The following is a 25,597-nucleotide window of genomic DNA, read 5'->3' on the forward strand; positions in this document are numbered from 1 at the left end:
AAGATCTAAAGGTCCCTGGTTCAATCCCGGGTTTCAGCACAGTTGAAATGTTGTTCTTGCCTTGCCAGATCATTTAAAAAGCCTTGCTGAACGTGTCTCTGGTTAATGAGTGACACAGATTTCGTTCTGAAAATCCAGCGAACGTTCGGGGAGCTTACGATCCAAACACAAGTTGATGACGCCAAGGTGATATTTGAAAGCCCAACAGTGGCTCGGTTGTTTCCATGTTTGACGAAAATCCCATTTTTTCTGGAACTGGTCTTGTGTGCTACAATGCTCAGGACAAAGGCCTTGTCAATTTGGACAATAGCTGGGCTCAGACTATTGACAATGTGTTCCAAATCAGGACCAGCTTTGCATGTAGGTGAAGCAGCCTATCATTCACCGCCTGAACAGGGACTTGAACCCTGGACCCTCAGATTAAAAGTCTGATGCTCTACCAGCTGAGCTATCCAGGCCGCTCTTTGACATTAAAAAGTCACGTGACTGAAATTTTCTGGCATACAAGTGGCTGGATTTCTGGCTTCGCCATGGACATGCTCCCGAAATTGCCACCTATAAGACAGGCTTAGGTTGGACACTGCCCACACGGACTAGCCAAACACCTTCTGAGTAAAAGATTTTATGGTCAGATAAGACAAAGGTTGAGCCAGTCACTGACACATTCGACTTTTGATCTGAGTGTCCAGGATTCAAGCCCCTGTTCAGGTGACCAGTGATAGGCTCTGAAGTTCATTTGCCAAAGCCTCCTTTTTTCCCCCAAAACACAGGGGCACCGGGAACGGGACTGGAGCCCCTTCTTACATTTGACAGGCTGAGCCCTGACCTGGAAAAGCCGAAAACCCGTTCCACAGCTGAAATAGCTGGGAGAGCGTCAGACTGAAGATCTAAAGGTCCCAGATTTCAGTACAGTGCTGTGTCCTTCTTGACTCGACAGAGGAACTGAAAAGACTTGTGTCGCCCCACACACAACCGAAGTGTCTACCTCACATGCATATATTGCCAGCTGATGTATGACATCAGCTGTCACGGACCTTACCGTCATTCTGGGAACTCATCCTGATCTTGGGATACCACTGATATGGTATTTATAGATATGTATTTCAACTCAAATCCTCAAATAAAAAAAACCCTAATCACACACACTTAACGTAAAAGGAGGTGACCGTCCAAGACGCAGAAGTCGGTCCCACCAAGACTTGAACTTGGATCACTGGATTCAGAGTCCAGAGTGCTAACCATTACACCATGGAACCGGCGATAGCAAGTGTCTGACATTGTCTGATCCCCAAGTACACAGTGTCAGACTACGATAAAGTTGACAGCATTTCATTATTTGATCGTTTTTTAGGGAAATTACGTTAAAAGGTTATAATCAAGTCAAAAGTCAGCCTATACAGACGGAGGGCTTGTCCAGGAGTTGAACCTGGGACCTCTCGCACCCTAAGCGAGAATCATACCACTAGACCAACAAGCCCTTGGTAGCTTGAGAGAGCGGCTGTTTGTTGCTGAGAATTTCGGCCGAAACGACAGGATTCCCTTGGTACCAAAATTGACATGATGCGATTGCATTGGTAAATTGCGTCGTCGTGGTTTTGACGTTTGTTATTGTTTTTAAGGGCAAAGAGTAATTTAGGTGCAAATTCTGCAGCTTTGCGGGCGCTGTGGCTGAGTCGGTCAAAGTGCCTGTCTCGTAAACAGGAGATTCTGGGTTCAAATCCCAGCAGTGCCTTTAGGCTGTTTCCATGGCTCCTTCACGGCTACTTTTGAAACATTTCAAACCATGTATTCCTATGAGAATCCTTGTTGCGTTGAAGAAAATCCCATCATTTCTGAAGGCAATAATACCCTGGTCAATTTGGACACGACCGACCTACCGACTTCCGGCTTAGTCGAGGCAGAATATGTGAGCTCGCCTTGGACTGAGAAGATGTGGATGGAGAAAGAAGCTCCTGTCCTGAAATTGCCACCTCTAAGCTCCACTTACATTTGAAGTGCCCACTTGGACAAGCAAAATGCCTTCTGGACAAAAGTTCCACAGTCAGACGAGCAGTCCCTGTTCAGGTGACCAGTGATAGGCTCTGAGATTCATCTGCGAAGACCTCCTTTTAGCCGGCAAAAGACAAGGGCAACCCGCCCAGCCTGGTTACATTTGAAGAACTGAGGCCTGACTGGAAAAGCGGAAATGGTGTGTTGCAGCTGAAATAGCTCAGTTGGGAGAGCGTTAGACTGAAGATCTAAAGGTCCCTGGTTCAATCCCGGGTTTCAGCACAGTTGAAATGTTGTTCTTGCCTTGCCAGATCATTTAAAAAGCCTTGCTGAACGTGTCTCTGGTTAATGAGTGACACAGATTTCGTTCTGAAAATCCAGCGAACGTTCGGGGAGCTTACGATCCAAACACTACAATGGCACAAGTTGATGACGCCAAGGTGATATTTGAAAGCCCAACAGTGGCTCGGTTGTTTCCATGTTTGACGAAAATCCCATTTTTTCTGGAACTGGTCTTGTGTGCTACAATGCTCAGGACAAAGGCCTTGTCAATTTGGACAATAGCTGGGCTCAGACTATTGACAATGTGTTCCAAATCAGGACCAAAGAGGCAGGCTTTGCATGTAGGTGAAGCAGCCTATCATTCACCGCCTGAACAGGGACTTGAACCCTGGACCCTCAGATTAAAAGTCTGATGCTCTACCAGCTGAGCTATCCAGGCCGCTCTTTGACATTAAAAAGTCACGTGACTGAAATTTTCTGGCATACAAGTGGCTGGATTTCTGGCTTCGCCATGGACATGCTCCCGAAATTGCCACCTATAAGACAGGCTTAGGTTGGACACTGCCCACACGGACTAGCCAAACACCTTCTGGGTAAAAGATTTTATGGTCAGATAAGACAAAGGTTGAGCCAGTCACTGACACATTCGACTTTTGATCTGAGTGTCCAGGATTCAAGCCCCTGTTCAGGTGACCAGTGATAGGCTCTGAAGTTCATTTGCCAAAGCCTCCTTTTTGCCCCCAAAACACAGGGGCACCAGGAACGGGACTGGTGCCCCTTCTTACATTTGACAGGCTGAGCCCTGACCTGGAAAAGCCGAAAACCCGTTCCACAGCTGAAATAGCTGGGAGAGCGTCAGACTGAAGATCTAAAGGTCCCAGATTTCAGTACAGTGCTGTGTCCTTCTTGACTCGACAGAGGAACTGAAAAGACTTGTGTCGCCCCACACACAACCGAAGTGTCTACCTCACATGCATATATTGCCAGCTGATGTATGACATCAGCTGTCACGGACCTTACCGTCATTCTGGGAACTCATCCTGATCTTGGGAAACCACTGATATGGTATTTATAGATATGTATTTCAACTCAAATCCTCAAATAAAAAAACCCTAATCACACACACTTAACGTAAAAGGAGGTGACCGTCCAAAACGCAGAAGTCGGTCCCACCAAGACTTGAACTTGGATCACTGGATTCAGAGTCCAGAGTGCTAACCATTACACCATGGAACCGGCGATAGCAAGTGTCTGACATTGTCTGATCCCCAAGTACACAGTGTCAGACTACGATAAAGTTGACAGCATTAGATTATTTGATCGTTTTTTAGGGAAATTACGTTAAAAGGTTATAATCAAGTCAAAAGTCAGCCTATACAGACGGAGGGCTTGTCCAGGAGTTGAACCTGGGACCTCTCGCACCCTAAGCGAGAATCATACCACTAGACCAACAAGCCCTTGGTAGCTTGAGAGGGCGGCTGTTTGTTGCTGAGAATTTCGGCCGAAACGACAGGATTCCCTTGGTACCAAAATTGACATGATGCGATTGCATTGGTAAATTGCGTCGTCGTGGTTTTGACGTTTGTTATTGTTTTTAAGGGCAAAGAGTAATTTAGGTGCAAATTCTGCAGCTTTGCGGGCGCTGTGGCTGAGTCGGTCAAAGTGCCTGTCTCGTAAACAGGAGATTCTGGGTTCAAATCCCAGCAGTGCCTTTAGGCTGTTTCCATGGCTTCTTCACGGCTACTTTTGAAACATTTCAAACCATGTTTTTCTATGAGAATCCTTGTTGCGTTGAAGAAAATCCCATCATTTCTGAAGGCAATAATACCCTGATCAATTTGGACACGACCGACCTACCGACTTCCGGCTTAGTCGAGGCAGATTATGTGAGCTCGCCTTGGACTGAGAAGATGTGGATGGAGAAAGAAGCTCCTGTCCTGAAATTGCCACCTCTAAGCTCCACTTACATTTGAAGTGCCCACTTGGACAAGCCAAATGTCTTCTGGACAAAAGTTCCACAGTCAGACGAGCAGTCCCTGTTCAGGTGACCAGTGATAGGCTCTGAGATTCATCTGCGAAGACCTCCTTTTAGCCGGCAAAAGACAAGGGCAACCCGCCCAGCCTGGTTACATTTGAAGAACTGAGGCCTGACTGGAAAAGCGGAAATGGTGTGTTGCAGCTGAAATAGCTCAGTTGGGAGAGCGTTAGACTGAAGATCTAAAGGTCCCTGGTTCAATCCCGGGTTTCAGCACAGTTGAAATGTTGTTCTTGCCTTGCCAGATCATTTAAAAAGCCTTGCTGAACGTGTCTCTGGTTAATGAGTGACACAGATTTCGTTCTGAAAATCCAGCGAACGTTCGGGGAGCTTACGATCCAAACACTACAATGGCACAAGTTGATGACGCCAAGGTGATATTTGAAAGCCCAACAGTGGCTCGGTTGTTTCCATGTTTGACGAAAATCCCATTTTTTCTGGAACTGGTCTTGTGTGCTACAATGCTCAGGACAAAGGCCTTGTCAATTTGGACAATAGCTGGGCTCAGACTATTGACAATGTGTTCCAAATCAGGACCAAAGAGGCAGGCTTTGCATGTAGGTGAAGCAGCCTATCATTCACCGCCTGAACAGGGACTTGAACCCTGGACCCTCAGATTAAAAGTCTGATGCTCTACCAGCTGAGCTATCCAGGCCGCTCTTTGACATTAAAAAGTCACGTGACTGAAATTTTCTGGCATACAAGTGGCTGGATTTCTGGCTTCGCCATGGACATGCTCCCGAAATTGCCACCTATAAGACAGGCTTAGGTTGGACACTGCCCACACGGACTAGCCAAACACCTTCTGGGTAAAAGATTTTATGGTCAGATAAGACAAAGGTTGAGCCAGTCACTGACACATTCGACTTTTGATCTGAGTGTCCAGGATTCAAGCCCCTGTTCAGGTGACCAGTGATAGGCTCTGAAGTTCATTTGCCAAAGCCTCCTTTTTGCCCCCAAAACACAGGGGCACCAGGAACGGGACTGGTGCCCCTTCTTACATTTGACAGGCTGAGCCCTGACCTGGAAAAGCCGAAAACCCGTTCCACAGCTGAAATAGCTGGGAGAGCGTCAGACTGAAGATCTAAAGGTCCCAGATTTCAGTACAGTGCTGTGTCCTTCTTGACTCGACAGAGGAACTGAAAAGACTTGTGTCGCCCCACACACAACCGAAGTGTCTACCTCACATGCATATATTGCCAGCTGATGTATGACATCAGCTGTCACGGACCTTACCGTCATTCTGGGAACTCATCCTGATCTTGGGAAACCACTGATATGGTATTTATAGATATGTATTTCAACTCAAATCCTCAAATAAAAAAAACCCTAATCACACACACTTAACGTAAAAGGAGGTGACCGTCCAAAACGCAGAAGTCGGTCCCACCAAGACTTGAACTTGGATCACTGGATTCAGAGTCCAGAGTGCTAACCATTACACCATGGAACCGGCGATAGCAAGTGTCTGACATTGTCTGATCCCCAAGTACACAGTGTCAGACTACGATAAAGTTGACAGCATTCCATTATTTGATCGTTTTTTAGGGAAATTACGTTAAAAGGTTATAATCAAGTCAAAAGTCAGCCTATACAGACGGAGGGCTTGTCCAGGAGTTGAACCTGGGACCTCTCGCACCCTAAGCGAGAATCATACCACTAGACCAACAAGCCCTTGGTAGCTTGAGAGGGCGGCTGTTTGTTGCTGAGAATTTCGGCCGAAACGACAGGATTCCCTTGGTACCAAAATTGACATGATGCGATTGCATTGGTAAATTGCGTCGTCGTGGTTTTGACGTTTGTTATTGTTTTTAAGGGCAAAGAGTAATTTAGGTGCAAATTCTGCAGCTTTGCGGGCGCTGTGGCTGAGTCGGTCAAAGTGCCTGTCTCGTAAACAGGAGATTCTGGGTTCAAATCCCAGCAGTGCCTTTAGGCTGTTTCCATGGCTTCTTCACGGCTACTTTTGAAACATTTCAAACCATGTTTTTCTATGAGAATCCTTGTTGCGTTGAAGAAAATCCCATCATTTCTGAAGGCAATAATACCCTGATCAATTTGGACACGACCGACCTACCGACTTCCGGCTTAGTCGAGGCAGATTATGTGAGCTCGCCTTGGACTGAGAAGATGTGGATGGAGAAAGAAGCTCCTGTCCTGAAATTGCCACCTCTAAGCTCCACTTACATTTGAAGTGCCCACTTGGACAAGCCAAATGTCTTCTGGACAAAAGTTCCACAGTCAGACGAGCAGTCCCTGTTCAGGTGACCAGTGATAGGCTCTGAGATTCATCTGCGAAGACCTCCTTTTAGCCGGCAAAAGACAAGGGCAACCCGCCCAGCCTGGTTACATTTGAAGAACTGAGGCCTGACTGGAAAAGCGGAAATGCTGTGTTGCAGCTGAAGTAGCTCAGTTGGGAGAGCGTTAGACTGAAGATCTAAAGGTCCCTGGTTCAATCCCGGGTTTCAGCACAGTTGAAATGTTGTTCTTGCCTTGCCAGATCATTTAAAAAGCCTTGCTGAACGTGTCTCTGGTTAATGAGTGACACAGATTTCGTTCTGAAAATCCAGCGAACGTTCGGGGAGCTTACGATCCAAACACTACAATGGCACAAGTTGATGACGCCAAGGTGATATTTGAAAGCCCAACAGTGGCTCGGTTGTTTCCATGTTTGACGAAAATCCCATTTTTTCTGGAACTGGTCTTGTGTGCTACAATGCTCAGGACAAAGGCCTTGTCAATTTGGACAATAGCTGGGCTCAGACTATTGACAATGTGTTCCAAATCAGGACCAAAGAGGCAGGCTTTGCATGTAGGTGAAGCAGCCTATCATTCACCGCCTGAACAGGGACTTGAACCCTGGACCCTCAGATTAAAAGTCTGATGCTCTACCAGCTGAGCTATCCAGGCCGCTCTTTGACATTAAAAAGTCACGTGACTGAAATTTTCTGGCATACAAGTGGCTGGATTTCTGGCTTCGCCATGGACATGCTCCCGAAATTGCCACCTATAAGACAGGCTTAGGTTGGACACTGCCCACACGGACTAGCCAAACACCTTCTGGGTAAAAGATTTTATGGTCAGATAAGACAAAGGTTGAGCCAGTCACTGACACATTCGACTTTTGATCTGAGTGTCCAGGATTCAAGCCCCTGTTCAGGTGACCAGTGATAGGCTCTGAAGTTCATTTGCCAAAGCCTCCTTTTTGCCCCCAAAACACAGGGGCACCAGGAACGGGACTGGTGCCCCTTCTTACATTTGACAGGCTGAGCCCTGACCTGGAAAAGCCGAAAACCCGTTCCACAGCTGAAATAGCTGGGAGAGCGTCAGACTCAAGATCTAAAGGTCCCAGATTTCAGTACAGTGCTGTGTCCTTCTTGACTCGACAGAGGAACTGAAAAGACTTGTGTCGCCCCACACACAACCGAAGTGTCTACCTCACATGCATATATTGCCAGCTGATGTATGACATCAGCTGTCACGGACCTTACCGTCATTCTGGGAACTCATCCTGATCTTGGGAAACCACTGATATGGTATTTATAGATATGTATTTCAACTCAAATCCTCAAATAAAAAAAACCCTAATCACACACACTTAACGTAAAAGGAGGTGACCGTCCAAAACGCAGAAGTCGGTCCCACCAAGACTTGAACTTGGATCACTGGATTCAGAGTCCAGAGTGCTAACCATTACACCATGGAACCGGCGATAGCAAGTGTCTGACATTGTCTGATCCCCAAGTACACAGTGTCAGACTACGATAAAGTTGACAGCATTCCATTATTTGATCGTTTTTTAGGGAAATTACGTTAAAAGGTTATAATCAAGTCAAAAGTCAAAAGTCAGCCTATACAGACGGAGGGCTTGTCCAGGAGTTGAACCTGGGACCTCTCGCACCCTAAGCGAGAATCATACCACTAGACCAACAAGCCCTTGGTAGCTTGAGAGAGCGGCTGTTTGTTGCTGAGAATTTCGGCCGAAACGACAGGATTCCCTTGGTACCAAAATTGACATGATGCGATTGCATTGGTAAATTGCGTCGTCGTGGTTTTGACGTTTGTTATTGTTTTTAAGGGCAAAGAGTAATTTAGGTGCAAATTCTGCAGCTTTGCGGGCGCTGTGGCTGAGTCGGTCAAAGTGCCTGTCTCGTAAACAGGAGATTCTGGGTTCAAATCCCAGCAGTGCCTTTAGGCTGTTTCCATGGCTCCTTCACGGCTACTTTTGAAACATTTCAAACCATGTATTCCTATGAGAATCCTTGTTGCGTTGAAGAAAATCCCATCATTTCTGAAGGCAATAATACCCTGGTCAATTTGGACACGACCGACCTACCGACTTCCGGCTTAGTCGAGGCAGAATATGTGAGCTCGCCTTGGACTGAGAAGATGTGGATGGAGAAAGAAGCTCCTGTCCTGAAATTGCCACCTCTAAGCTCCACTTACATTTGAAGTGCCCACTTGGACAAGCAAAATGCCTTCTGGACAAAAGTTCCACAGTCAGACGAGCAGTCCCTGTTCAGGTGACCAGTGATAGGCTCTGAGATTCATCTGCGAAGACCTCCTTTTAGCCGGCAAAAGACAAGGGCAACCCGCCCAGCCTGGTTACATTTGAAGAACTGAGGCCTGACTGGAAAAGCGGAAATGCTGTGTTGCAGCTGAAGTAGCTCAGTTGGGAGAGCGTTAGACTGAAGATCTAAAGGTCCCTGGTTCAATCCCGGGTTTCAGCACAGTTGAAATGTTGTTCTTGCCTTGCCAGATCATTTAAAAAGCCTTGCTGAACGTGTCTCTGGTTAATGAGTGACACAGATTTCGTTCTGAAAATCCAGCGAACGTTCGGGGAGCTTACGATCCAAACACAAGTTGATGACGCCAAGGTGATATTTGAAAGCCCAACAGTGGCTCGGTTGTTTCCATGTTTGACGAAAATCCCATTTTTTCTGGAACTGGTCTTGTGTGCTACAATGCTCAGGACAAAGGCCTTGTCAATTTGGACAATAGCTGGGCTCAGACTATTGACAATGTGTTCCAAATCAGGACCAGCTTTGCATGTAGGTGAAGCAGCCTATCATTCACCGCCTGAACAGGGACTTGAACCCTGGACCCTCAGATTAAAAGTCTGATGCTCTACCAGCTGAGCTATCCAGGCCGCTCTTTGACATTAAAAAGTCACGTGACTGAAATTTTCTGGCATACAAGTGGCTGGATTTCTGGCTTCGCCATGGACATGCTCCCGAAATTGCCACCTATAAGACAGGCTTAGGTTGGACACTGCCCACACGGACTAGCCAAACACCTTCTGGGTAAAAGATTTTATGGTCAGATAAGACAAAGGTTGAGCCAGTCACTGACACATTCGACTTTTGATCTGAGTGTCCAGGATTCAAGCCCCTGTTCAGGTGACCAGTGATAGGCTCTGAAGTTCATTTGCCAAAGCCTCCTTTTTGCCCCCAAAACACAGGGGCACCAGGAACGGGACTGGTGCCCCTTCTTACATTTGACAGGCTGAGCCCTGACCTGGAAAAGCCGAAAACCCGTTCCACAGCTGAAATAGCTGGGAGAGCGTCAGACTGAAGATCTAAAGGTCCCAGATTTCAGTACAGTGCTGTGTCCTTCTTGACTCGACAGAGGAACTGAAAAGACTTGTGTCGCCCCACACACAACCGAAGTGTCTACCTCACATGCATATATTGCCAGCTGATGTATGACATCAGCTGTCACGGACCTTACCGTCATTCTGGGAACTCATCCTGATCTTGGGAAACCACTGATATGGTATTTATAGATATGTATTTCAACTCAAATCCTCAAATAAAAAAAACCCTAATCACACACACTTAACGTAAAAGGAGGTGACCGTCCAAAACGCAGAAGTCGGTCCCACCAAGACTTGAACTTGGATCACTGGATTCAGAGTCCAGAGTGCTAACCATTACACCATGGAACCGGCGATAGCAAGTGTCTGACATTGTCTGATCCCCAAGTACACAGTGTCAGACTACGATAAAGTTGACAGCATTCCATTATTTGATCGTTTTTTAGGGAAATTACGTTAAAAGGTTATAATCAAGTCAAAAGTCAGCCTATACAGACGGAGGGCTTGTCCAGGAGTTGAACCTGGGACCTCTCGCACCCTAAGCGAGAATCATACCACTAGACCAACAAGCCCTTGGTAGCTTGAGAGGGCGGCTGTTTGTTGCTGAGAATTTCGGCCGAAACGACAGGATTCCCTTGGTACCAAAATTGACATGATGCGATTGCATTGGTAAATTGCGTCGTCGTGGTTTTGACGTTTGTTATTGTTTTTAAGGGCAAAGAGTAATTTAGGTGCAAATTCTGCAGCTTTGCGGGCGCTGTGGCTGAGTCGGTCAAAGTGCCTGTCTCGTAAACAGGAGATTCTGGGTTCAAATCCCAGCAGTGCCTTTAGGCTGTTTCCATGGCTTCTTCACGGCTACTTTTGAAACATTTCAAACCATGTTTTTCTATGAGAATCCTTGTTGCGTTGAAGAAAATCCCATCATTTCTGAAGGCAATAATACCCTGATCAATTTGGACACGACCGACCTACCGACTTCCGGCTTAGTCGAGGCAGATTATGTGAGCTCGCCTTGGACTGAGAAGATGTGGATGGAGAAAGAAGCTCCTGTCCTGAAATTGCCACCTCTAAGCTCCACTTACATTTGAAGTGCCCACTTGGACAAGCCAAATGTCTTCTGGACAAAAGTTCCACAGTCAGACGAGCAGTCCCTGTTCAGGTGACCAGTGATAGGCTCTGAGATTCATCTGCGAAGACCTCCTTTTAGCCGGCAAAAGACAAGGGCAACCCGCCCAGCCTGGTTACATTTGAAGAACTGAGGCCTGACTGGAAAAGCGGAAATGCTGTGTTGCAGCTGAAGTAGCTCAGTTGGGAGAGCGTTAGACTGAAGATCTAAAGGTCCCTGGTTCAATCCCGGGTTTCAGCACAGTTGAAATGTTGTTCTAGCCTTGCCAGATCATTTAAAAAGCCTTGCTGAACGTGTCTCTGGTTAATGAGTGACACAGATTTCGTTCTGAAAATCCAGCGAACGTTCGGGGAGCTTACGATCCAAACACTACAATGGCACAAGTTGATGACGCCAAGGTGATATTTGAAAGCCCAACAGTGGCTCGGTTGTTTCCATGTTTGACGAAAATCCCATTTTTTCTGGAACTGGTCTTGTGTGCTACAATGCTCAGGACAAAGGCCTTGTCAATTTGGACAATAGCTGGGCTCAGACTATTGACAATGTGTTCCAAATCAGGACCAAAGAGGCAGGCTTTGCATGTAGGTGAAGCAGCCTATCATTCACCGCCTGAACAGGGACTTGAACCCTGGACCCTCAGATTAAAAGTCTGATGCTCTACCAGCTGAGCTATCCAGGCCGCTCTTTGACATTAAAAAGTCACGTGACTGAAATTTTCTGGCATACAAGTGGCTGGATTTCTGGCTTCGCCATGGACATGCTCCCGAAATTGCCACCTATAAGACAGGCTTAGGTTGGACACTGCCCACACGGACTAGCCAAACACCTTCTGGGTAAAAGATTTTATGGTCAGATAAGACAAAGGTTGAGCCAGTCACTGACACATTCGACTTTTGATCTGAGTGTCCAGGATTCAAGCCCCTGTTCAGGTGACCAGTGATAGGCTCTGAAGTTCATTTGCCAAAGCCTCCTTTTTGCCCCCAAAACACAGGGGCACCAGGAACGGGACTGGTGCCCCTTCTTACATTTGACAGGCTGAGCCCTGACCTGGAAAAGCCGAAAACCCGTTCCACAGCTGAAATAGCTGGGAGAGCGTCAGACTGAAGATCTAAAGGTCCCAGATTTCAGTACAGTGCTGTGTCCTTCTTGACTCGACAGAGGAACTGAAAAGACTTGTGTCGCCCCACACACAACCGAAGTGTCTACCTCACATGCATATATTGCCAGCTGATGTATGACATCAGCTGTCACGGACCTTACCGTCATTCTGGGAACTCATCCTGATCTTGGGAAACCACTGATATGGTATTTATAGATATGTATTTCAACTCAAATCCTCAAATAAAAAAAACCCTAATCACACACACTTAACGTAAAAGGAGGTGACCGTCCAAAACGCAGAAGTCGGTCCCACCAAGACTTGAACTTGGATCACTGGATTCAGAGTCCAGAGTGCTAACCATTACACCATGGAACCGGCGATAGCAAGTGTCTGACATTGTCTGATCCCCAAGTACACAGTGTCAGACTACGATAAAGTTGACAGCATTCCATTATTTGATCGTTTTTTAGGGAAATTACGTTAAAAGGTTATAATCAAGTCAAAAGTCAGCCTATACAGACGGAGGGCTTGTCCAGGAGTTGAACCTGGGACCTCTCGCACCCTAAGCGAGAATCATACCACTAGACCAACAAGCCCTTGGTAGCTTGAGAGGGCGGCTGTTTGTTGCTGAGAATTTCGGCCGAAACGACAGGATTCCCTTGGTACCAAAATTGACATGATGCGATTGCATTGGTAAATTGCGTCGTCGTGGTTTTGACGTTTGTTATTGTTTTTAAGGGCAAAGAGTAATTTAGGTGCAAATTCTGCAGCTTTGCGGGCGCTGTGGCTGAGTCGGTCAAAGTGCCTGTCTCGTAAACAGGAGATTCTGGGTTCAAATCCCAGCAGTGCCTTTAGGCTGTTTCCATGGCTTCTTCACGGCTACTTTTGAAACATTTCAAACCATGTTTTTCTATGAGAATCCTTGTTGCGTTGAAGAAAATCCCATCATTTCTGAAGGCAATAATACCCTGATCAATTTGGACACGACCGACCTACCGACTTCCGGCTTAGTCGAGGCAGATTATGTGAGCTCGCCTTGGACTGAGAAGATGTGGATGGAGAAAGAAGCGCCTGTCCTGAAATTGCCACCTCTAAGCTCCACTTACATTTGAAGTGCCCACTTGGACAAGCCAAATGTCTTCTGGACAAAAGTTCCACAGTCAGACGAGCAGTCCCTGTTCAGGTGACCAGTGATAGGCTCTGAGATTCATCTGCGAAGACCTCCTTTTAGCCGGCAAAAGACAAGGGCAACCCGCCCAGCCTGGTTACATTTGAAGAACTGAGGCCTGACTGGAAAAGCGGAAATGCTGTGTTGCAGCTGAAGTAGCTCAGTTGGGAGAGCGTTAGACTGAAGATCTAAAGGTCCCTGGTTCAATCCCGGGTTTCAGCACAGTTGAAATGTTGTTCTTGCCTTGCCAGATCATTTAAAAAGCCTTGCTGAACGTGTCTCTGGTTAATGAGTGACACAGATTTCGTTCTGAAAATCCAGCGAACGTTCGGGGAGCTTACGATCCAAACACTACAATGGCACAAGTTGATGACGCCAAGGTGATATTTGAAAGCCCAACAGTGGCTCGGTTGTTTCCATGTTTGACGAAAATCCCATTTTTTCTGGAACTGGTCTTGTGTGCTACAATGCTCAGGACAAAGGCCTTGTCAATTTGGACAATAGCTGGGCTCAGACTATTGACAATGTGTTCCAAATCAGGACCAAAGAGGCAGGCTTTGCATGTAGGTGAAGCAGCCTATCATTCACCGCCTGAACAGGGACTTGAACCCTGGACCCTCAGATTAAAAGTCTGATGCTCTACCAGCTGAGCTATCCAGGCCGCTCTTTGACATTAAAAAGTCACGTGACTGAAATTTTCTGGCATACAAGTGGCTGGATTTCTGGCTTCGCCATGGACATGCTCATGACAGAGAGAAAGCAGCCCCACTCCCGAAATTGCCACCTATAAGACAGGCTTAGGTTGGACACTGCCCACACGGACTAGCCAAACACCTTCTGGGTAAAAGATTTTATGGTCAGATAAGACAAAGGTTGAGCCAGTCACTGACACATTCGACTTTTGATCTGAGTGTCCAGGATTCAAGCCCCTGTTCAGGTGACCAGTGATAGGCTCTGAAGTTCATTTGCCAAAGCCTCCTTTTTGCCCCCAAAACACAGGGGCACCAGGAACGGGACTGGTGCCCCTTCTTACATTTGACAGGCTGAGCCCTGACCTGGAAAAGCCGAAAACCCGTTCCACAGCTGAAATAGCTGGGAGAGCGTCAGACTGAAGATCTAAAGGTCCCAGATTTCAGTACAGTGCTGTGTCCTTCTTGACTCGACAGAGGAACTGAAAAGACTTGTGTCGCCCCACACACAACCGAAGTGTCTACCTCACATGCATATATTGCCAGCTGATGTATGACATCAGCTGTCACGGACCTTACCGTCATTCTGGGAACTCATCCTGATCTTGGGAAACCACTGATATGGTATTTATAGATATGTATTTCAACTCAAATCCTCAAATAAAAAAAACCCTAATCACACACACTTAACGTAAAAGGAGGTGACCGTCCAAAACGCAGAAGTCGGTCCCACCAAGACTTGAACTTGGATCACTGGATTCAGAGTCCAGAGTGCTAACCATTACACCATGGAACCGGCGATAGCAAGTGTCTGACATTGTCTGATCCCCAAGTACACAGTGTCAGACTACGATAAAGTTGACAGCATTCCATTATTTGATCGTTTTTTAGGGAAATTACGTTAAAAGGTTATAATCAAGTCAAAAGTCAGCCTATACAGACGGAGGGCTTGTCCAGGAGTTGAACCTGGGACCTCTCGCACCCGAAGCGAGAATCATACCACTAGACCAACAAGCCCTTGGTAGCTTGAGAGGGCGGCTGTTTGTTGCTGAGCATTTCGGCCAAAACGACAGGATTCCCTTGGTACCAAAATTGACATGATGCGATTGCATTGGTAAATTGCGTCGTCGTGGTTTTGACGTTTGTTATTGTTTTTAAGGGCAAAGAGTAATTTAGGTGCAAATTCTGCAGCTTTGCGGGCGCTGTGGCTGAGTCGGTCAAAGTGCCTGTCTCGTAAACAGGAGATTCTGGGTTCAAATCCCAGCAGTGCCTTTAGGCTGTTTCCATGGCTTCTTCACGGCTACTTTTGAAACATTTCAAACCATGTTTTTCTATGAGAATCCTTGTTGCGTTGAAGAAAATCCCATCATTTCTGAAGGCAATAATACCCTGATCAATTTGGACACGACCGACCTACCGACTTCCGGCTTAGTCGAGGCAGATTATGTGAGCTCGCCTTGGACTGAGAAGATGTGGATGGAGAAAGAAGCGCCTGTCCTGAAATTGCCACCTCTAAGCTCCACTTACATTTGAAGTGCCCACTTGGACAAGCCAAATGTCTTCTGGACAAAAGTTCCACAGTCAGACGAGCAGTCCCTGTTCAGGTGACCAGTGATAGGCTCTGAGATTCATCTGCGAAGACCTCCTTTTAGCCGGCAAAAGACAAGGGCAACCCGCCCAGCCTGGTTACATTTGAAGAACTGAGGCCTGACTGGAAAAGCGGAAATGCTGTGTTGCAGCTGAAGTAGCTCAGTTGGGAGAGCGTTAGACTGAAGATCTAAAGGTCCCTGGTTCAATCCCGGGTTTCAGCACAGTTGAAATGTTGTTCTTGCCTTGCCAGATCATTTAAAAAGCCTTGCTGAACGTGTCTCTGGTTAATGAGTGACACAGATTTCGTTCTGAAAATCCAGCGAACGTTCGGGGAGCTTACGATCCAAACACTACAATGGCACAAGTTGATGACGCCAAGGTGATATTTGAAAGCCCAACAGTGGCTCGGTTGTTTCCATGTTTGACGAAAATCCCATTTTTTCTGGAACTGGTCTTGTGTGCTACAATGCTCAGGACAAAGGCCTTGTCAATTTGGACAATAGCTGGGCTCAGACTATTGACAATGTGTTCCAAATCAGGACCAAAGAGGCAGGCTTTGCATGTAGGTGAAGCAGCCTATCATTCACCGCCTGAACAGGGACTTGAACCCTGGACCCTCAGATTAAAAGTCTGATGCTCTACCAGCTGAGCTATCCAGGCCGCTCTTTGACATTAAAAAGTCACGTGACTGAAATTTTCTGGCATACAAGTGGCTGGATTTCTGGCTTCGCCATGGACATGCTCATGACAGAGAGAAAGCAGCCCCACTCCCGAAATTGCCACCTATAAGACAGGCTTAGGTTGGACACTGCCCACACGGACTAGCCAAACACCTTCTGGGTAAAAGATTTTATGGTCAGATAAGACAAAGGTTGAGCCAGTCACTGACACATTCGACTTTTGATCTGAGTGTCCAGGATTCAAGCCCCTGTTCAGGTGACCAGTGATAGGCTCTGAAGTTCATTTGCCAAAGCCTCCTTTTTGCCCCCAAAACACAGGGGCACCAGGAACGGGACTGGTGCCCCTTCTTACATTTGACAGGCTGAGCCCTGACCTGGAAAAGCCGAAAACCCGTTCCACAGCTGAAATAGCTGGGAGAGCGTCAGACTGAAGATCTAAAGGTCCCAGATTTCAGTACAGTGCTGTGTCCTTCTTGACTCGACAGAGGAACTGAAAAGACTTGTGTCGCCCCACACACAACCGAAGTGTCTACCTCACATGCATATATTGCCAGCTGATGTATGACATCAGCTGTCACGGACCTTACCGTCATTCTGGGAACTCATCCTGATCTTGGGAAACCACTGATATGGTATTTATAGATATGTATTTCAACTCAAATCCTCAAATAAAAAAAACCCTAATCACACACACTTAACGTAAAAGGAGGTGACCGTCCAAAACGCAGAAGTCGGTCCCACCAAGACTTGAACTTGGATCACTGGATTCAGAGTCCAGAGTGCTAACCATTACACCATGGAACCGGCGATAGCAAGTGTCTGACATTGTCTGATCCCCAAGTACACAGTGTCAGACTACGATAAAGTTGACAGCATTCCATTATTTGATCGTTTTTTAGGGAAATTACGTTAAAAGGTTATAATCAAGTCAAAAGTCAGCCTATACAGACGGAGGGCTTGTCCAGGAGTTGAACCTGGGACCTCTCGCACCCGAAGCGAGAATCATACCACTAGACCAACAAGCCCTTGGTAGCTTGAGAGGGCGGCTGTTTGTTGCTGAGCATTTCGGCCAAAACGACAGGATTCCCTTGGTACCAAAATTGACATGATGCGATTGCATTGGTAAATTGCGTCGTCGTGGTTTTGACGTTTGTTATTGTTTTTAAGGGCAAAGAGTAATTTAGGTGCAAATTCTGCAGCTTTGCGGGCGCTGTGGCTGAGTCGGTCAAAGTGCCTGTCTCGTAAACAGGAGATTCTGGGTTCAAATCCCAGCAGTGCCTTTAGGCTGTTTCCATGGCTTCTTCACGGCTACTTTTGAAACATTTCAAACCATGTTTTTCTATGAGAATCCTTGTTGCGTTGAAGAAAATCCCATCATTTCTGAAGGCAATAATACCCTGATCAATTTGGACACGACCGACCTACCGACTTCCGGCTTAGTCGAGGCAGATTATGTGAGCTCGCCTTGGACTGAGAAGATGTGGATGGAGAAAGAAGCTCCTGTCCTGAAATTGCCACCTCTAAGCTCCACTTACATTTGAAGTGCCCACTTGGACAAGCAAAATGTCTTCTGGACAAAAGTTCCACAGTCAGACGAGCAGTCCCTGTTCAGGTGACCAGTGATAGGCTCTGAGATTCATCTGCGAAGACCTCCTTTTAGCCGGCAAAAGACAAGGGCAACCCGCCCAGCCTGGTTACATTTGAAGAACTGAGGCCTGACTGGAAAAGCGGAAATGCTGTGTTGCAGCTGAAGTAGCTCAGTTGGGAGAGCGTTAGACTGAAGATCTAAAGGTCCCTGGTTCAATCCCGGGTTTCAGCACAGTTGAAATGTTGTTCTAGCCTTGCCAGATCATTTAAAAAGCCTTGCTGAACGTGTCTCTGGTTAATGAGTGACACAGATTTCGTTCTGAAAATCCAGCGAACGTTCGGGGAGCTTACGATCCAAACACTACAATGGCACAAGTTGATGACGCCAAGGTGATATTTGAAAGCCCAACAGTGGCTCGGTTGTTTCCATGTTTGACGAAAATCCCATTTTTTCTGGAACTGGTCTTGTGTGCTACAATGCTCAGGACAAAGGCCTTGTCAATTTGGACAATAGCTGGGCTCAGACTATTGACAATGTGTTCCAAATCAGGACCAAAGAGGCAGGCTTTGCATGTAGGTGAAGCAGCCTATCATTCACCGCCTGAACAGGGACTTGAACCCTGGACCCTCAGATTAAAAGTCTGATGCTCTACCAGCTGAGCTATCCAGGCCGCTCTTTGACATTAAAAAGTCACGTGACTGAAATTTTCTGGCATACAAGTGGCTGGATTTCTGGCTTCGCCATGGACATGCTCCCGAAATTGCCACCTATAAGACAGGCTTAGGTTGGACACTGCCCACACGGACTAGCCAAACACCTTCTGGGTAAAAGATTTTATGGTCAGATAAGACAAAGGTTGAGCCAGTCACTGACACATTCGACTTTTGATCTGAGTGTCCAGGATTCAAGCCCCTGTTCAGGTGACCAGTGATAGGCTCTGAAGTTCATTTGCCAAAGCCTCCTTTTTGCCCCCAAAACACAGGGGCACCAGGAACGGGACTGGTGCCCCTTCTTACATTTGACAGGCTGAGCCCTGACCTGGAAAAGCCGAAAACCCGTTCCACAGCTGAAATAGCTGGGAGAGCGTCAGACTGAAGATCTAAAGGTCCCAGATTTCAGTACAGTGCTGTGTCCTTCTTGACTCGACAGAGGAACTGAAAAGACTTGTGTCGCCCCACACACAACCGAAGTGTCTACCTCACATGCATATATTGCCAGCTGATGTATGACATCAGCTGTCACGGACCTTACCGTCATTCTGGGAACTCATCCTGATCTTGGGAAACCACTGATATGGTATTTATAGATATGTATTTCAACTCAAATCCTCAAATAAAAAAAACCCTAATCACACACACTTAACGTAAAAGGAGGTGACCGTCCAAAACGCAGAAGTCGGTCCCACCAAGACTTGAACTTGGATCACTGGATTCAGAGTCCAGAGTGCTAACCATTACACCATGGAACCGGCGATAGCAAGTGTCTGACATTGTCTGATCCCCAAGTACACAGTGTCAGACTACGATAAAGTTGACAGCATTCCATTATTTGATCGTTTTTTAGGGAAATTACGTTAAAAGGTTATAATCAAGTCAAAAGTCAGCCTATACAGACGGAGGGCTTGTCCAGGAGTTGAACCTGGGACCTCTCGCACCCTAAGCGAGAATCATACCACTAGACCAACAAGCCCTTGGTAGCTTGAGAGGGCGGCTGTTTGTTGCTGAGAATTTCGGCCGAAACGACAGGATTCCCTTGGTACCAAAATTGACATGATGCGATTGCATTGGTAAATTGCGTCGTCGTGGTTTTGACGTTTGTTATTGTTTTTAAGGGCAAAGAGTAATTTAGGTGCAAATTCTGCAGCTTTGCGGGCGCTGTGGCTGAGTCGGTCAAAGTGCCTGTCTCGTAAACAGGAGATTCTGGGTTCAAATCCCAGCAGTGCCTTTAGGCTGTTTCCATGGCTTCTTCACGGCTACTTTTGAAACATTTCAAACCATGTTTTTCTATGAGAATCCTTGTTGCGTTGAAGAAAATCCCATCATTTCTGAAGGCAATAATACCCTGATCAATTTGGACACGACCGACCTACCGACTTCCGGCTTAGTCGAGGCAGATTATGTGAGCTCGCCTTGGACTGAGAAGATGTGGATGGAGAAAGAAGCGCCTGTCCTGAAATTGCCACCTCTAAGCTCCACTTACATTTGAAGTGCCCACTTGGACAAGCCAAATGTCTTCTGGACAAAAGTTCCACAGTCAGACGAGCAGTCCCTGTTCAGGTGACCAGTGATAGGCTCTGAGATTCATCTGCGAAGACCTCCTTTTAGCCGGCAAAAGACAAGGGCAACCCGCCCAGCCGGGTTACATTTGAAGAACTGAGGCCTGACTGGAAAAGCGGAAATGCTGTGTTGCAGCTGAAGTAGCTCAGTTGGGAGAGCGTTAGACTGAAGATCTAAAGGTCCCTGGTTCAATCCCGGGTTTCAGCACAGTTGAAATGTTGTTCTTGCCTTGCCAGATCATTTAAAAAGCCTTGCTGAACGTGTCTCTGGTTAATGAGTGACACAGATTTCGTTCTGAAAATCCAGCGAACGTTCGGGGAGCTTACGATCCAAACACTACAATGGCACAAGTTGATGACGCCAAGGTGATATTTGAAAGCCCAACAGTGGCTCGGTTGTTTCCATGTTTGACGAAAATCCCATTTTTTCTGGAACTGGTCTTGTGTGCTACAATGCTCAGGACAAAGGCCTTGTCAATTTGGACAATAGCTGGGCTCAGACTATTGACAATGTGTTCCAAATCAGGACCAAAGAGGCAGGCTTTGCATGTAGGTGAAGCAGCCGATCATTCACCGCCTGAACAGGGACTTGAACCCTGGACCCTCAGATTAAAAGTCTGATGCTCTACCAGCTGAGCTATCCAGGCCGCTCTTTGACATTAAAAAGTCACGTGACTGAAATTTTCTGGCATACAAGTGGCTGGATTTCTGGCTTCGCCATGGACATGCTCCCGAAATTGCCACCTATAAGACAGGCTTAGGTTGGACACTGCCCACACGGACTAGCCAAACACCTTCTGGGTAAAAGATTTTATGGTCAGATAAGACAAAGGTTGAGCCAGTCACTGACACATTCGACTTTTGATCTGAGTGTCCAGGATTCAAGCCCCTGTTCAGGTGACCAGTGATAGGCTCTGAAGTTCATTTGCCAAAGCCTCCTTTTTGCCCCCAAAACACAGGGGCACCAGGAACGGGACTGGTGCCCCTTCTTACATTTGACAGGCTGAGCCCTGACCTGGAAAAGCCGAAAACCCGTTCCACAGCTGAAATAGCTGGGAGAGCGTCAGACTGAAGATCTAAAGGTCCCAGATTTCAGTACAGTGCTGTGTCCTTCTTGACTCGACAGAGGAACTGAAAAGACTTGTGTCGCCCCACACACAACCGAAGTGTCTACCTCACATGCATATATTGCCAGCTGATGTATGACATCAGCTGTCACGGACCTTACCGTCATTCTGGGAACTCATCCTGATCTTGGGAAACCACTGATATGGTATTTATAGATATGTATTTCAACTCAAATCCTCAAATAAAAAAAACCCTAATCACACACACTTAACGTAAAAGGAGGTGACCGTCCAAAACGCAGAAGTCGGTCCCACCAAGACTTGAACTTGGATCACTGGATTCAGAGTCCAGAGTGCTAACCATTACACCATGGAACCGGCGATAGCAAGTGTCTGACATTGTCTGATCCCCAAGTACACAGTGTCAGACTACGATAAAGTTGACAGCATTCCATTATTTGATCGTTTTTTAGGGAAATTACGTTAAAAGGTTATAATCAAGTCAAAAGTCAGCCTATACAGACGGAGGGCTTGTCCAGGAGTTGAACCTGGGACCTCTCGCACCCTAAGCGAGAATCATACCACTAGACCAACAAGCCCTTGGTAGCTTGAGAGGGCGGCTGTTTGTTGCTGAGAATTTCGGCCGAAACGACAGGATTCCCTTGGTACCAAAATTGACATGATGCGATTGCATTGGTAAATTGCGTCGTCGTGGTTTTGACGTTTGTTATTGTTTTTAAGGGCAAAGAGTAATTTAGGTGCAAATTCTGCAGCTTTGCGGGCGCTGTGGCTGAGTCGGTCAAAGTGCCTGTCTCGTAAACAGGAGATTCTGGGTTCAAATCCCAGCAGTGCCTTTAGGCTGTTTCCATGGCTTCTTCACGGCTACTTTTGAAACATTTCAAACCATGTTTTTCTATGAGAATCCTTGTTGCGTTGAAGAAAATCCCATCATTTCTGAAGGCAATAATACCCTGATCAATTTGGACACGACCGACCTACCGACTTCCGGCTTAGTCGAGGCAGATTATGTGAGCTCGCCTTGGACTGAGAAGATGTGGATGGAGAAAGAAGCGCCTGTCCTGAAATTGCCACCTCTAAGCTCCACTTACATTTGAAGTGCCCACTTGGACAAGCCAAATGTCTTCTGGACAAAAGTTCCACAGTCAGACGAGCAGTCCCTGTTCAGGTGACCAGTGATAGGCTCTGAGATTCATCTGCGAAGACCTCCTTTTAGCCGGCAAAAGACAAGGGCAACCCGCCCAGCCTGGTTACATTTGAAGAACTGAGGCCTGACTGGAAAAGCGGAAATGCTGTGTTGCAGCTGAAGTAGCTCAGTTGGGAGAGCGTTAGACTGAAGATCTAAAGGTCCCTGGTTCAATCCCGGGTTTCAGCACAGTTGAAATGTTGTTCTTGCCTTGCCAGATCATTTAAAAAGCCTTGCTGAACGTGTCTCTGGTTAATGAGTGACACAGATTTCGTTCTGAAAATCCAGCGAACGTTCGGGGAGCTTACGATCCAAACACTACAATGGCACAAGTTGATGACGCCAAGGTGATATTTGAAAGCCCAACAGTGGCTCGGTTGTTTCCATGTTTGACGAAAATCCCATTTTTTCTGGAACTGGTCTTGTGTGCTACAATGCTCAGGACAAAGGCCTTGTCAATTTGGACAATAGCTGGGCTCAGACTATTGACAATGTGTTCCAAATCAGGACCAAAGAGGCAGGCTTTGCATGTAGGTGAAGCAGCCTATCATTCACCGCCTGAACAGGGACTTGAACCCTGGACCCTCAGATTAAAAGTCTGATGCTCTACCAGCTGAGCTATCCAGGCCGCTCTTTGACATTAAAAAGTCACGTGACTGAAATTTTCTGGCATACAAGTGGCTGGATTTCTGGCTTCGCCATGGACATGCTCATGACAGAGAGAAAGCAGCCCCACTCCCGAAATTGCCACCTATAAGACAGGCTTAGGTTGGACACTGCCCACACGGACTAGCCAAACACCTTCTGGGTAAAAGATTTTATGGTCAGATAAGACAAAGGTTGAGCCAGTCACTGACACATTCGACTTTTGATCTGAGTGTCCAGGATTCAAGCCCCTGTTCAGGTGACCAGTGATAGGCTCTGAAGTTCATTTGCCAAAGCCTCCTTTTTGCCCCCAAAACACAGGGGCACCAGGAACGGGACTGGTGCCCCTTCTTACATTTGACAGGCTGAGCCCTGACCTGGAAAAGCCGAAAACCCGTTCCACAGCTGAAATAGCTGGGAGAGCGTCAGACTGAAGATCTAAAGGTCCCAGATTTCAGTACAGTGCTGTGTCCTTCTTGACTCGACAGAGGAACTGAAAAGACTTGTGTCGCCCCACACACAACCGAAGTGTCTACCTCACATGCATATATTGCCAGCTGATGTATGACATCAGCTGTCACGGACCTTACCGTCATTCTGGGAACTCATCCTGATCTTGGGAAACCACTGATATGGTATTTATAGATATGTATTTCAACTCAAATCCTCAAATAAAAAAAACCCTAATCACACACACTTAACGTAAAAGGAGGTGACCGTCCAAAACGCAGAAGTCGGTCCCACCAAGACTTGAACTTGGATCACTGGATTCAGAGTCCAGAGTGCTAACCATTACACCATGGAACCGGCGATAGCAAGTGTCTGACATTGTCTGATCCCCAAGTACACAGTGTCAGACTACGATAAAGTTGACAGCATTCCATTATTTGATCGTTTTTTAGGGAAATTACGTTAAAAGGTTATAATCAAGTCAAAAGTCAGCCTATACAGACGGAGGGCTTGTCCAGGAGTTGAACCTGGGACCTCTCGCACCCGAAGCGAGAATCATACCACTAGACCAACAAGCCCTTGGTAGCTTGAGAGGGCGGCTGTTTGTTGCTGAGCATTTCGGCCAAAACGACAGGATTCCCTTGGTACCAAAATTGACATGATGCGATTGCATTGGTAAATTGCGTCGTCGTGGTTTTGACGTTTGTTATTGTTTTTAAGGGCAAAGAGTAATTTAGGTGCAAATTCTGCAGCTTTGCGGGCGCTGTGGCTGAGTCGGTCAAAGTGCCTGTCTCGTAAACAGGAGATTCTGGGTTCAAATCCCAGCAGTGCCTTTAGGCTGTTTCCATGGCTTCTTCACGGCTACTTTTGAAACATTTCAAACCATGTTTTTCTATGAGAATCCTTGTTGCGTTGAAGAAAATCCCATCATTTCTGAAGGCAATAATACCCTGATCAATTTGGACACGACCGACCTACCGACTTCCGGCTTAGTCGAGGCAGATTATGTGAGCTCGCCTTGGACTGAGAAGATGTGGATGGAGAAAGAAGCGCCTGTCCTGAAATTGCCACCTCTAAGCTCCACTTACATTTGAAGTGCCCACTTGGACAAGCCAAATGTCTTCTGGACAAAAGTTCCACAGTCAGACGAGCAGTCCCTGTTCAGGTGACCAGTGATAGGCTCTGAGATTCATCTGCGAAGACCTCCTTTTAGCCGGCAAAAGACAAGGGCAACCCGCCCAGCCTGGTTACATTTGAAGAACTGAGGCCTGACTGGAAAAGCGGAAATGCTGTGTTGCAGCTGAAGTAGCTCAGTTGGGAGAGCGTTAGACTGAAGATCTAAAGGTCCCTGGTTCAATCCCGGGTTTCAGCACAGTTGAAATGTTGTTCTTGCCTTGCCAGATCATTTAAAAAGCCTTGCTGAACGTGTCTCTGGTTAATGAGTGACACAGATTTCGTTCTGAAAATCCAGCGAACGTTCGGGGAGCTTACGATCCAAACACTACAATGGCACAAGTTGATGACGCCAAGGTGATATTTGAAAGCCCAACAGTGGCTCGGTTGTTTCCATGTTTGACGAAAATCCCATTTTTTCTGGAACTGGTCTTGTGTGCTACAATGCTCAGGACAAAGGCCTTGTCAATTTGGACAATAGCTGGGCTCAGACTATTGACAATGTGTTCCAAATCAGGACCAAAGAGGCAGGCTTTGCATGTAGGTGAAGCAGCCTATCATTCACCGCCTGAACAGGGACTTGAACCCTGGACCCTCAGATTAAAAGTCTGATGCTCTACCAGCTGAGCTATCCAGGCCGCTCTTTGACATTAAAAAGTCACGTGACTGAAATTTTCTGGCATACAAGTGGCTGGATTTCTGGCTTCGCCATGGACATGCTCATGACAGAGAGAAAGCAGCCCCACTCCCGAAATTGCCACCTATAAGACAGGCTTAGGTTGGACACTGCCCACACGGACTAGCCAAACACCTTCTGGGTAAAAGATTTTATGGTCAGATAAGACAAAGGTTGAGCCAGTCACTGACACATTCGACTTTTGATCTGAGTGTCCAGGATTCAAGCCCCTGTTCAGGTGACCAGTGATAGGCTCTGAAGTTCA

General features: G+C 46.8%; 24 non-coding genes across 24 annotated transcripts; 13 read left to right on the forward strand and 11 right to left on the reverse strand.

Annotated features, from left to right (window-relative positions):
- Positions 1-1,405: 1,405 nt before the first annotated feature.
- Positions 1,406-1,477, reverse strand: trnap-agg (transfer RNA proline (anticodon AGG)). The gene has a single exon. It is a non-coding gene; the product is annotated as a tRNA-Pro (tRNA).
- Positions 1,478-1,658: 181 nt separating this feature from the next.
- Positions 1,659-1,732, forward strand: trnat-cgu (transfer RNA threonine (anticodon CGU)). The gene has a single exon. It is a non-coding gene; the product is annotated as a tRNA-Thr (tRNA).
- A 466-nt stretch (positions 1,733-2,198) lies between these two features.
- trnaf-gaa (transfer RNA phenylalanine (anticodon GAA)) lies at positions 2,199-2,271 on the forward strand. The gene has a single exon. It is a non-coding gene; the product is annotated as a tRNA-Phe (tRNA).
- A 1,385-nt stretch (positions 2,272-3,656) lies between these two features.
- trnap-agg (transfer RNA proline (anticodon AGG)) lies at positions 3,657-3,728 on the reverse strand. Its single transcript has one exon. It is a non-coding gene; the product is annotated as a tRNA-Pro (tRNA).
- A 181-nt stretch (positions 3,729-3,909) lies between these two features.
- trnat-cgu (transfer RNA threonine (anticodon CGU)) lies at positions 3,910-3,983 on the forward strand. The gene has a single exon. It is a non-coding gene; the product is annotated as a tRNA-Thr (tRNA).
- Positions 3,984-4,449: 466 nt separating this feature from the next.
- On the forward strand, positions 4,450-4,522 carry trnaf-gaa (transfer RNA phenylalanine (anticodon GAA)). Its single transcript has one exon. It is a non-coding gene; the product is annotated as a tRNA-Phe (tRNA).
- Positions 4,523-5,908: 1,386 nt separating this feature from the next.
- On the reverse strand, positions 5,909-5,980 carry trnap-agg (transfer RNA proline (anticodon AGG)). Its single transcript has one exon. It is a non-coding gene; the product is annotated as a tRNA-Pro (tRNA).
- A 181-nt stretch (positions 5,981-6,161) lies between these two features.
- Positions 6,162-6,235, forward strand: trnat-cgu (transfer RNA threonine (anticodon CGU)). Its single transcript has one exon. It is a non-coding gene; the product is annotated as a tRNA-Thr (tRNA).
- Positions 6,236-8,167: 1,932 nt separating this feature from the next.
- On the reverse strand, positions 8,168-8,239 carry trnap-agg (transfer RNA proline (anticodon AGG)). Its single transcript has one exon. It is a non-coding gene; the product is annotated as a tRNA-Pro (tRNA).
- Positions 8,240-8,420: 181 nt separating this feature from the next.
- On the forward strand, positions 8,421-8,494 carry trnat-cgu (transfer RNA threonine (anticodon CGU)). The gene has a single exon. It is a non-coding gene; the product is annotated as a tRNA-Thr (tRNA).
- A 1,905-nt stretch (positions 8,495-10,399) lies between these two features.
- Positions 10,400-10,471, reverse strand: trnap-agg (transfer RNA proline (anticodon AGG)). The gene has a single exon. It is a non-coding gene; the product is annotated as a tRNA-Pro (tRNA).
- A 181-nt stretch (positions 10,472-10,652) lies between these two features.
- trnat-cgu (transfer RNA threonine (anticodon CGU)) lies at positions 10,653-10,726 on the forward strand. Its single transcript has one exon. It is a non-coding gene; the product is annotated as a tRNA-Thr (tRNA).
- A 1,925-nt stretch (positions 10,727-12,651) lies between these two features.
- Positions 12,652-12,723, reverse strand: trnap-agg (transfer RNA proline (anticodon AGG)). Its single transcript has one exon. It is a non-coding gene; the product is annotated as a tRNA-Pro (tRNA).
- Positions 12,724-12,904: 181 nt separating this feature from the next.
- Positions 12,905-12,978, forward strand: trnat-cgu (transfer RNA threonine (anticodon CGU)). Its single transcript has one exon. It is a non-coding gene; the product is annotated as a tRNA-Thr (tRNA).
- A 1,951-nt stretch (positions 12,979-14,929) lies between these two features.
- Positions 14,930-15,001, reverse strand: trnap-cgg (transfer RNA proline (anticodon CGG)). Its single transcript has one exon. It is a non-coding gene; the product is annotated as a tRNA-Pro (tRNA).
- A 181-nt stretch (positions 15,002-15,182) lies between these two features.
- Positions 15,183-15,256, forward strand: trnat-cgu (transfer RNA threonine (anticodon CGU)). The gene has a single exon. It is a non-coding gene; the product is annotated as a tRNA-Thr (tRNA).
- Positions 15,257-17,207: 1,951 nt separating this feature from the next.
- On the reverse strand, positions 17,208-17,279 carry trnap-cgg (transfer RNA proline (anticodon CGG)). Its single transcript has one exon. It is a non-coding gene; the product is annotated as a tRNA-Pro (tRNA).
- A 181-nt stretch (positions 17,280-17,460) lies between these two features.
- On the forward strand, positions 17,461-17,534 carry trnat-cgu (transfer RNA threonine (anticodon CGU)). The gene has a single exon. It is a non-coding gene; the product is annotated as a tRNA-Thr (tRNA).
- A 1,925-nt stretch (positions 17,535-19,459) lies between these two features.
- On the reverse strand, positions 19,460-19,531 carry trnap-agg (transfer RNA proline (anticodon AGG)). The gene has a single exon. It is a non-coding gene; the product is annotated as a tRNA-Pro (tRNA).
- Positions 19,532-19,712: 181 nt separating this feature from the next.
- On the forward strand, positions 19,713-19,786 carry trnat-cgu (transfer RNA threonine (anticodon CGU)). Its single transcript has one exon. It is a non-coding gene; the product is annotated as a tRNA-Thr (tRNA).
- A 1,925-nt stretch (positions 19,787-21,711) lies between these two features.
- Positions 21,712-21,783, reverse strand: trnap-agg (transfer RNA proline (anticodon AGG)). The gene has a single exon. It is a non-coding gene; the product is annotated as a tRNA-Pro (tRNA).
- A 181-nt stretch (positions 21,784-21,964) lies between these two features.
- Positions 21,965-22,038, forward strand: trnat-cgu (transfer RNA threonine (anticodon CGU)). Its single transcript has one exon. It is a non-coding gene; the product is annotated as a tRNA-Thr (tRNA).
- A 1,951-nt stretch (positions 22,039-23,989) lies between these two features.
- On the reverse strand, positions 23,990-24,061 carry trnap-cgg (transfer RNA proline (anticodon CGG)). Its single transcript has one exon. It is a non-coding gene; the product is annotated as a tRNA-Pro (tRNA).
- Positions 24,062-24,242: 181 nt separating this feature from the next.
- trnat-cgu (transfer RNA threonine (anticodon CGU)) lies at positions 24,243-24,316 on the forward strand. The gene has a single exon. It is a non-coding gene; the product is annotated as a tRNA-Thr (tRNA).
- Positions 24,317-25,597: the final 1,281 nt, after the last annotated feature.

The sequence above is a fragment of the Dunckerocampus dactyliophorus genome, chromosome 13 (assembly GCF_027744805.1).
Source record: "Dunckerocampus dactyliophorus isolate RoL2022-P2 chromosome 13, RoL_Ddac_1.1, whole genome shotgun sequence".
Taxonomy (NCBI): Eukaryota; Metazoa; Chordata; class Actinopteri; order Syngnathiformes; family Syngnathidae; genus Dunckerocampus; species Dunckerocampus dactyliophorus.